Source organism: Herpailurus yagouaroundi, unplaced genomic scaffold (genome assembly GCF_014898765.1).
Source record: "Herpailurus yagouaroundi ecotype Mexico unplaced genomic scaffold, PumYag 246, whole genome shotgun sequence".
NCBI lineage: Eukaryota > Metazoa > Chordata > Mammalia > Carnivora > Felidae > Herpailurus > Herpailurus yagouaroundi.
The window spans coordinates 4,581,962-4,590,698 of NW_024412463.1; the positions used below are offsets into that span (position 1 = coordinate 4,581,962).

General features: G+C 48.0%; 1 long non-coding RNA gene across 1 annotated transcript in view; it reads right to left on the reverse strand.

Annotated features, from left to right (window-relative positions):
- Nucleotides 1–1,288: 1,288 nt before the first annotated feature.
- The window catches only part of LOC121020131 (uncharacterized), a 12,810-nt gene continuing 5,361 nt past the window's right edge, over nt 1,289–8,737 (reverse strand). Inside the window, exons 2-3 of the long non-coding RNA XR_005785963.1 lie at nt 3,967–4,043; nt 1,289–1,368 (exon numbers count right to left, since the gene is read on the reverse strand). This is a non-coding gene — a long non-coding RNA (uncharacterized LOC121020131). The remainder of the gene's footprint in view (nt 1,369–3,966; nt 4,044–8,737) is intronic.

Below are 8,737 nucleotides of genomic sequence, written 5' to 3' on the forward strand. Positions count from 1 at the left end.
AACCCAGCCACTTTTGATGCACTGAATTTATAGTCTTATATTGCAGGATAAAATAACACAGGTAAGTGTACTGTCCCATTTTAAAACTGCCCTTGTGTAGAGAAAATTCTGTGGCCTGTATCCTTTACCAGTTTCTGCGGAGTTCCTACGTGCTGGGTGATATGTGAATACTTTATGGACGGTCTCCTTTAACGCTCTCAGGAATTTTGCGAGGTAGGTGAGAAAATCCGGGTTTGGAAAGTCAGATCACTCGGGTTGCCTGGATGGCTCAGGAGGTTAAGTGTCCGACTTCAGCTCAGGTCCTGATCTCGAGGTTTGTGAGTTCGAGCCCCGCGTCGGGCTCTCTGCTGTCAGCGCGGAACCTGCTTCGGGTCCTCTGTCCCCCTCTCTCTCTGCACCCCTCCCCCCCGACAAATAAATAAACATTAAAAAAAAAAAAGTCAGATGACTCCTTCAGGTCACAGAGCTAGTCGGTTACCGGCAACGATTTTAACCAGGTGTGTCTGACCCAAATGCCCACCTCTTATCATTTTCACTCTGGCTTTTATCTCATCTGCTGTAGATCCTTGGCCCCTTCCAGTGGTTGTGAATACCAGAAGGAGTGGGTGCTGTTCAGAGTTGAACTGTATCCCCCAGTGCCTGTGACTCCATTTGGAAACAGGGTCTTTGCAAATGACCAAGTTAAGATGAGGTCAATTAGGGTGGACACCAATCCCATGTGACTGTGTCCTTATGAAAGGGGAAATCTGGACACGCAGACAAGCATGCGTAGAGAGAATACCATCCAGAAGCCACCGAACGCCTGAGGCTGCCAGAAGACAGGACAGAGACGGAGAACAGATTGTCCCTCGCTGGTGCTCAGAAGGCTCCACGCTGCCCACGTGGTGATGCTGTGGTAACGAGGATCGTCCACGGTATGGAGGACTGTCCCCTAGCTGGGATCTCCATCACTGTGTTCATGTTCTCTCCTACCTAGGCGGTTCCCCCAGCTCTGCCCGCCCCGTCTCATTGTTTGTACGTTCATTTTTGTTTCTGTGGTTTTACTTTTGAATAAAAGCGAATACAATCGGAAGAAAAGACTTCTGGCCTCCAGTGCTGTGAGACAACACATTTCTGTCGCTTAAGCCACCCAGTTTGTGACACTGTCAGGGCAGCCCCAGGACACGAATACAAATGTTTTCAAAGCCAGCCTGTGGCTTCAAGCCTTGCATTTTCTTTTCACCGTAAACAGGATGGGCAGACCCCTCCCCACCCCAAGGGGAGCGGCTCACTTCCCAGATGGCACTGACCTTCATCATAGCAAGGAATGTCGCGGGTTGATATGATCACCGGCACCCCGTTTTGTGCGCATCTACTCTCGGACGCCGCCTGGAACAGAACATTGGTTCTGGCATTAGGAGTCAAGTCTTTGGGGGAAAATCAGAAGTCAAGGAAGAAACTCACGGCCACAGGGCGCATCATCAAATTAAACCTAATTTAAAGGCTGTGTTTCCAGAGACTACCCAGCTTCCCATCCTGCCTCCGAGAAGCTACATAACCCATTCATCTCGGTGAGCCCCACAGACACAGGCAGGAGGGACCCCAACGTACAAACGGGACGCCCAGGCTATCTGGGGCCACTCATCCAACCAGTGGGGAATGAGAACTTGACACACCGATTCCTCACCCTGTGAGGTTAACTGTGTGCGGCTTTCCTGCACACACGGCGCCGTCCCCAGCCGGACCTTTAGTCAACAAACTTGTCAAATACAGGAAGTTCTCCGTTGCTTTCGGTTCCGTTCCACACCCACTCCCTCCGTCTTCACTGGAACCTCTTTCCAATTTCAGGCCACTGCCCTGACAGTTTTTCCTCTTGTTATTTATTGCAAATATTTTAAAAGCTTTTATGCTTACGTATATATGTGTGCGTGCATACATACGAATATACTCGGACAGAAAGAAAAATGTTACGAGAGAGAAGGTAAGTTGCTTGGCGCTATTTTAGTGATAAGACCATCTACATTATACCACTAATAGTTGGCATTAATTGGATATTGATTATGCGTTAAGTACTCTGCACGTGGTAGGGGATTTTGCTAAGCCTATTCTATAGATTGGTAAGTGCACAGAAGAAAAGCAGAAGACTGAATGGCAGCTCCTGAAGGTGGGAACCTCCTGGGGCGGACACAGAAGGCTTTTCCCTTTCTTCATGTGTTTGAAATGGTCTCATTGTTTAAAATAAGCCTGTGGTCTTGAATCAGATCATCAACCCTCCCAAGAAATCACAAGGAAGAGGGGCCCCTGGGTGGCTCAGTCGGTTAAGCGTCCGACTTCAGATCAGGCCGTGATCTCACGGTTCGTGAGTTCAATCCCTGTGTCGGGCTCTGTGGTGACAGTGCGGAGCCTGCTCCGGATCATTGGTGACCCTCTTCTCTGCCCCTCCCCCCACCCCTTGTTCTCGATCTCTCTCTCTCTCTCTCCAAATAAATAAATAAACATTAAAAAAAAATCACAACAAGGAAACGTCTAACCCATGTGACAGTCTGGCCCCGAGCTCATAACTGGCATCCCCCAGGGGTAATCCTGGATGTGTCGATTTGGTTTATTTGACTTACAGAGTTTTTGTTTTCAAGTCTTTGGGAATCAGTTGCCAATCTTTAAAAATCAGCTTTCTTTCACACTGTTTTCTAACTACGAATGAAAAACCAGACTCTGGGGACATCTGGATGATACCTGTCGGCCAGAGCTAGCCATTTCCAAATAGACCCTTGGTCTCCGTTCCTCCGGGGGCCCTGCCTGCCCCCTTCACTGACTTTTGTCACTGCTGAGCTCCTAGAAGCCAGAGGCTCCCAGACTAGGAGTCGCTTGGGAGCTTGAGAGACTCCTGATGCCTGAGGCTAATCCAGATGTTGTGTTTTGGTTGCTGTCGGTGGGGCCAGACAGCAAAACTTTCCCAGATGACATACTACACAGGCAGGCTTGGCCCCCAGTACACAGGCACAGGAGTTTTAGCCCATTTCTCCAAATCCAGCCTCTTCTGAGCAGTGATTCTCCAACGATATTCTCAACATTAGTTCGTAGGTACTATCTGCCTCCTACAGAGGTGTCCATGTTTAACCGGGCTCCAGGTCTTACGTGGAATCGAATTCAGAAGCACTGGATAGTGGAAGTGTAGGCTTTCTGCGACTGGGTCGTAGAAGATCCAAGGAGCAGTGATTGGGAGTCCCTGGCCTCAGCCCTCCAGAGCAGGCTCCTGAAGGAAGGGTTCCTGAACTCGGCTCCCCACCTTGGCTACACTGGCAGCAGCTGAGACGCTCTAAAAATGTGGCTGCCTGCCCTCACTCCCACACAGATTCTGATTCAATTGGTCTAGGGTGCTATTCCGGCATCACAATCTTTTAATACCTCAGATGATCCCCATGTGCAGCCAAGCCGGCCCGCTGCCGACCCTCCCCTGGGTTCCCCATCACAGGCACCAGTGATGTTTGGGGCCAGGTGGCTCTCTGTTGCACGGGCTTTCCTGTGCACCGTGAAGCAGCATCTCTGGACTCCACCCACTAGATCAGCAGCGCTGAGTTGCAACAATCAAAAATGTCTCCAGACATTGCCAAGTGTCCCCTGGTAGGGGCAGGCAAAATCGCCCACAGTGGAGAACCAAGTGCGAGTAGGTACAAAATGAGCCCCATGGGATGCACCTTGGAGGTCCTTAAAGATGCAGGTTGCATAGACTCCCGGCCTTGCAGTCTTGGATTCAGTAAGCCTGGGGGAGGAGGCGGGGCTTAGGTGGAGTCCGCCATCTTGAACAAGCTCCTTGATGGATTCTGGAGGTTTGACTCCGACTGCACTTGAATACAACTGTTCCATGGGAATATCAGCACATCATCCTCATCAATAATGTCTGTGTGATGAGCTCTGAACAGGCCATTTTGCCATCGTTCCCAAATCCACCTGCTAGTGGCAAATTACCCGGTGAGCATAGCTACCTACCTTGTTAGTGTCTATCTCTGATTCATTCTCTTGGTCTTCGACTCTTTGTGGGACACTCATTTGGTTGCCCATTATTCCTGCAAGAGAGAGAGAGAGAGAGAGAGAGAAATTAAAACCCAAGACAAACAAAAACCTTCTTCCCACCTCTAAAGTTAAGGTAGCAGAGAGTTGACAAGTTACTCTGGATGTGTCAACACAAGCCCAAGTTAGGTCAATTGCTTATATTTATTTTGAGGGGTGAGAAGCGGTTTGGGACTTATATATTCAACAGAATTTAAGTCAAATGCAGCTCCAATTTTCAACTGCATTTCATTGCTGAGAGGAGATGTTTATCATCATGAAAAGTGTATTCAGTCCAGATAACATTTTCTTCCCTCTTAGCCCATCACAGCTGTTGCATCAAGGAGATTTTAGAAAGAGGATAATTAAAATAATACTTAGAATTTTTAGTATTCTCTGATCCTCAAACGAAATTAGATCCTTTGCTAAAACCTCTCATAGCACTGGTGGTGTTTGGGTTTTCTTTTTTTTTTTTTTTTCCATAACACTTAGTGCTACTTGTAATTATTTATTTGGCTGTGTTTTCATTCATTCGTTGATTCAACAAGTAGGTACTGAGCACTAACTCTACACCTTACGCTGTGCCAGTCATGAGGGCTAGGGCTGTGTATTAAACAGACTAGGCCCCCTGACTTCACGGAGCTAAAGTCTTGTGGGTAGATAATAAAAAGACAATAAATCCATAAGCCAGGCCATTTCCGATAGCTCAAGGCAGCATGGCACAGTGGTTAGGCACGGGAGCCCGAAGCAAGACAACCTGGCCTCGAACCCTCTCCCTGCCTCTCCTCGCTGTGTGTCCTTGCATGGGTTAATTAGCTCTCTGTGCCTCATAGACCTGCTACAAGGACTTGACGATTAATGCTTGTGAAATGTTTAGAACACTGTCTGGATCAGCGTAAGTAATATCTCAGTGCTTCTTCAACCCAAACACGTGGGGTTCAATGCCTTGAATAAAAGTAAACTGGTAATACAACAGGGGCCAGGGTGGGGGGGCAGGAGGTGGCCGTGCTACATACGATGGTTCTCGAATGCAGTAACAATTGGTCCAGCCTGGGAGGGCAAAACAGAACACTTAGCTTCTGTCTCTCTTCCCCCAACAAATTGTAAGCGTCATGAGGCCAGAGACCATCGGTCTTCAGCCATTGTTGTATCTTCTTCTTTAAAATTGTTTTTAATATTTATTTATTTCTGAGAGAGAGGGAGACACAGAATCGGACGCCGGCTCCAGGCTCTGAGCTGTCAGCACGGAGCCTGACGCGGGGCTCGAACCCACGAACCGCGAGATCATGACCTACGCCGAGGTTGGACGCTTAACCGACTGAGCCACGCAGGCACCCCCCCCACCCCCCGTCCCCGTCGTTGTGTCTTCTGCTTTCACCATGGTGTTTGCATTGATCAGATGCTAATTTATTACTTACTGGTTGGATGGAGGGAATAATCATTGATAGCTACCTCTCACCTGGCAGGTGCCGCTCATACCATTAACTGAGCCTTGTTTTAGTAATAATGATAAAGGTCAACAATTATGTAGCATGTTCTCAGTTCCCAGCACTGTGTTCCAAGTGCACTCCCTGTCTGATTCTATTGAACCCTGCAGCACCCCTGTGAAGTGGGTGTTCTCATCACCTCCTTCTAGATATGAGGAGGCTGAGTCACAAGAAGACTGCATTACTTTCCAGAGGTCACCCAGTTAATGATGGCAGGGGCAAGATTCAAACACAGGCCGCCCGTGCTGCTAACCACTGGGATGTTCCGCATATTATTTTCTCCCTCCTTCGAAAGGAGGGAATGAGTTCTCCACCACTCACCCAGGACAGCATCCGGAATACGGCCAAGTGAGGGTCTGACCCGGAGTATGCCTGCTCTCAGAAGTAGGGCTCTTTCAGACATTCCGAACACCTGCTGCCTTGCTACCTAAAAGTTTCTTTTTCACAAGCAGAATAATGTATGTTGGATGAGCTGCCTCATCAGCTTTTGGTGGCTTTCAGAATAAAAGCCGGGACTTTTCATTTCTGGTTGAAAACAGCCAGTGCATCTCCAAGGATTCCCATGGGTTTCTGGCCCATGGTATGAGGTTCCCTGCCGTGGGAATAGACACATTGAGTCATTAGAAATTTTGGAGGCCAGAAAAGGTCCATAGATCTGACCACCTGCTCTCTTGGGGGAGTTTGGTAGTAACAGAATCCGGGGATTTTATGTTTTCTAATCATACTGGGTAATAAGGCTGAGTGATGCTAAAACCTACAGGATGTTAGGTTATTTTGCAACATTTCCTGTTTATAAAATCCATGATGCACGTAGTTGTAATGGACTGTCACTTCCATCTATAAACGGGACATAATGCTTATAATATTGAATCCTCAAGACTGGGGTTGGCCGACAACAGCTGTGGGGCCAGTCCAGCCTGTCGCCTGTTTTTAGTGTGGCCAGTGCGCTAAGAACGGGCTTTACATTTATAAGTGGCTGGAAAGGGGCCCCTGGGTGGCTCAGTCGGTTAAGCATCCAACTTCGGCTCAGGTCATGATCTTGAAGTTTGTGAGTTCGAGCCCCCTGTCGGGCTTTGTGTTGACAGTTCGGAGTCTAGAGCCGGCTTCAGATCCTGTGTCTCCCTCTCTCTCTGCCCCTCTCCTGCTCCTGCTCTGTTTCTCTCTCTCTCTCTCAAAAGTAAAATAAACATTAAAAAAATTTGTAAGTGGCTGGAAAAAAAAATCGGAAGAAGAATCACAGATTGCAATACATGAAAATTACATGAAATGCAAATTTTGGTATCCATAAGTACAATTTTACTGGAAGGCAGCCACGCCCATTCATTCATGTTTGGTCTCCATGTGGCTGCTTTCATGCTACAAAGACAGAGTTGTACAGTTGCAAGAGACTCTATGGCCTGAAAAGTCCAAGATAGATATTCACTATCTGGCCCTTTCTGGAAAGTTCATCAACCGCTGTTGGAGATATATACTGAGTAGTGTATATACCTAGTTTGCAAAAAAGGGGGGAGAGGCAGCTGAGAGACAAATGTTGCCGGTAGTAAGAATGACCAGGAGTTGAACCTACTGTATATAAACATAATGACAACTCTAACAACCATAGCAATGATAAAATAGTAACAACAACAACAACGGCAACAGATCTGGTGAGTGATTACCATGTGTTGAGAAACTGTTCAAAGGGCTTGACTTGTAGTAAACTCATTGAGTCACTGCAGCAAATCAGCAAGGCAGTGGTAACATCATTCCGATTTTGCAGATTACGTCGCCACCGGAATCCGGCTTTTCACAGAATTGAAAAGCGATTCACCAATGGGTTTGCAAACGTGTAAAGCTCTCGTTGTTCAGTTCGGACTTCGTTTGGGGGCTACTTTCAAAACATGTTCGAGGGTTACGAGAAAACCTGTGGGCTGGGAGACGTGTGATGTGAGTGGGCAGGAGAACCTTTTTGTCCCGTGGAGCTGGGGTTCCATTTTCCTGATAATTGCGCGTTTGGAGTAGCCTCTTGGCGGATTCAGGGCCTAGTGGACTAAAAGAAGCATACTGCATTCGCCCGTCTTTTGCAGGGCCTATCTGGATTCAGGTAACATTGCTTCCCAGCCACAGTTATAACACAGGTGTCGTGAAATCGTTCCTGCTCTTCCTTCATATTTTGCAAAGAGCAGGATTTACGTGGGACAAAACCAAAAGGTCCCTGCCACCTATTGGCCAGCGTCGGTATCAGCAGAAATGAATGCGTTTGGCCGGCCCACAGGGCAAGGTCAGAATGTTTGGGGAGGTCCAGGGAAACAGTATCACAGTTAGCAATTACATCCTCTGTTGACAGTTGGCAGGAGACTGCCTCTCATGCCCTGGAGATAGTACATCTAATAAAACAATAATGATAGTCATATCCCATGTGTACGGAGAGCTTGCCATGTGGCTGCCCAGTGCTGAGCATTCTGGGACACAGGATAAGAAGGCGAGTCACCCGGCGCCCCTGGCTCGGTTGGTTAAGCATCCGACTCGACTCTTGGTTTTGGCTCAGGTCACGATCTCACGGTTCGTGGGATCGAGCCCCACGTCGGGCTCTGCGCTGACTGTGGAGGCTGCTTGGGGTTCTCTCTTTCCCTCTCTCTGCCCCTCCCATGCGTGCTCTCTCTGTCTCTCAAAATAAATAAAGAAACTTTAAAAACAAAAGAAAACAAATATCATGATGGTGAGAGTCAATCTGGGCTGTCCTGGGAAAGAAGGTGCTCGGGGGTACAGGACTTTTGTACTAAAACTAGGGAAGCCCTTGGCAAACCAGGCTGAGCTGATCTCCCTCTCCCTCTAACCCCACTCAAGGAGTCTGTGAGGCAAGGGCTCTTTACCCCCAGTTAATGGATGGCCACACTGAGGCTCCCGATGGTTCAGACAATAATTCCTGTCCGTGATGGAGTTTTCTCTGGACTCCAACAAATGAGAAAGATCAATCAGATCAAGAGTTTTTCATCAAGAACACTGTATTCATTTGAAAGAGCCAGATTTGGGGCGCCTGGGTATCTCAGTTGGGTGAGCGTCCGACTTCGGCTCAGGTCATGATCTCACAGCTCGTGAGTTCGAGCCCCGCATCAGGCTCTGTGCTGACAGCTCGGAGCCTGGAGCCTGCTTCGGATTCTGTGTCTCCCTCTGTCTCTGTCCCTAACCCACTCACATTCTGTCTCTGTCTCTCTCAAAAATAAATAAACATTAAAAAAAAAAAA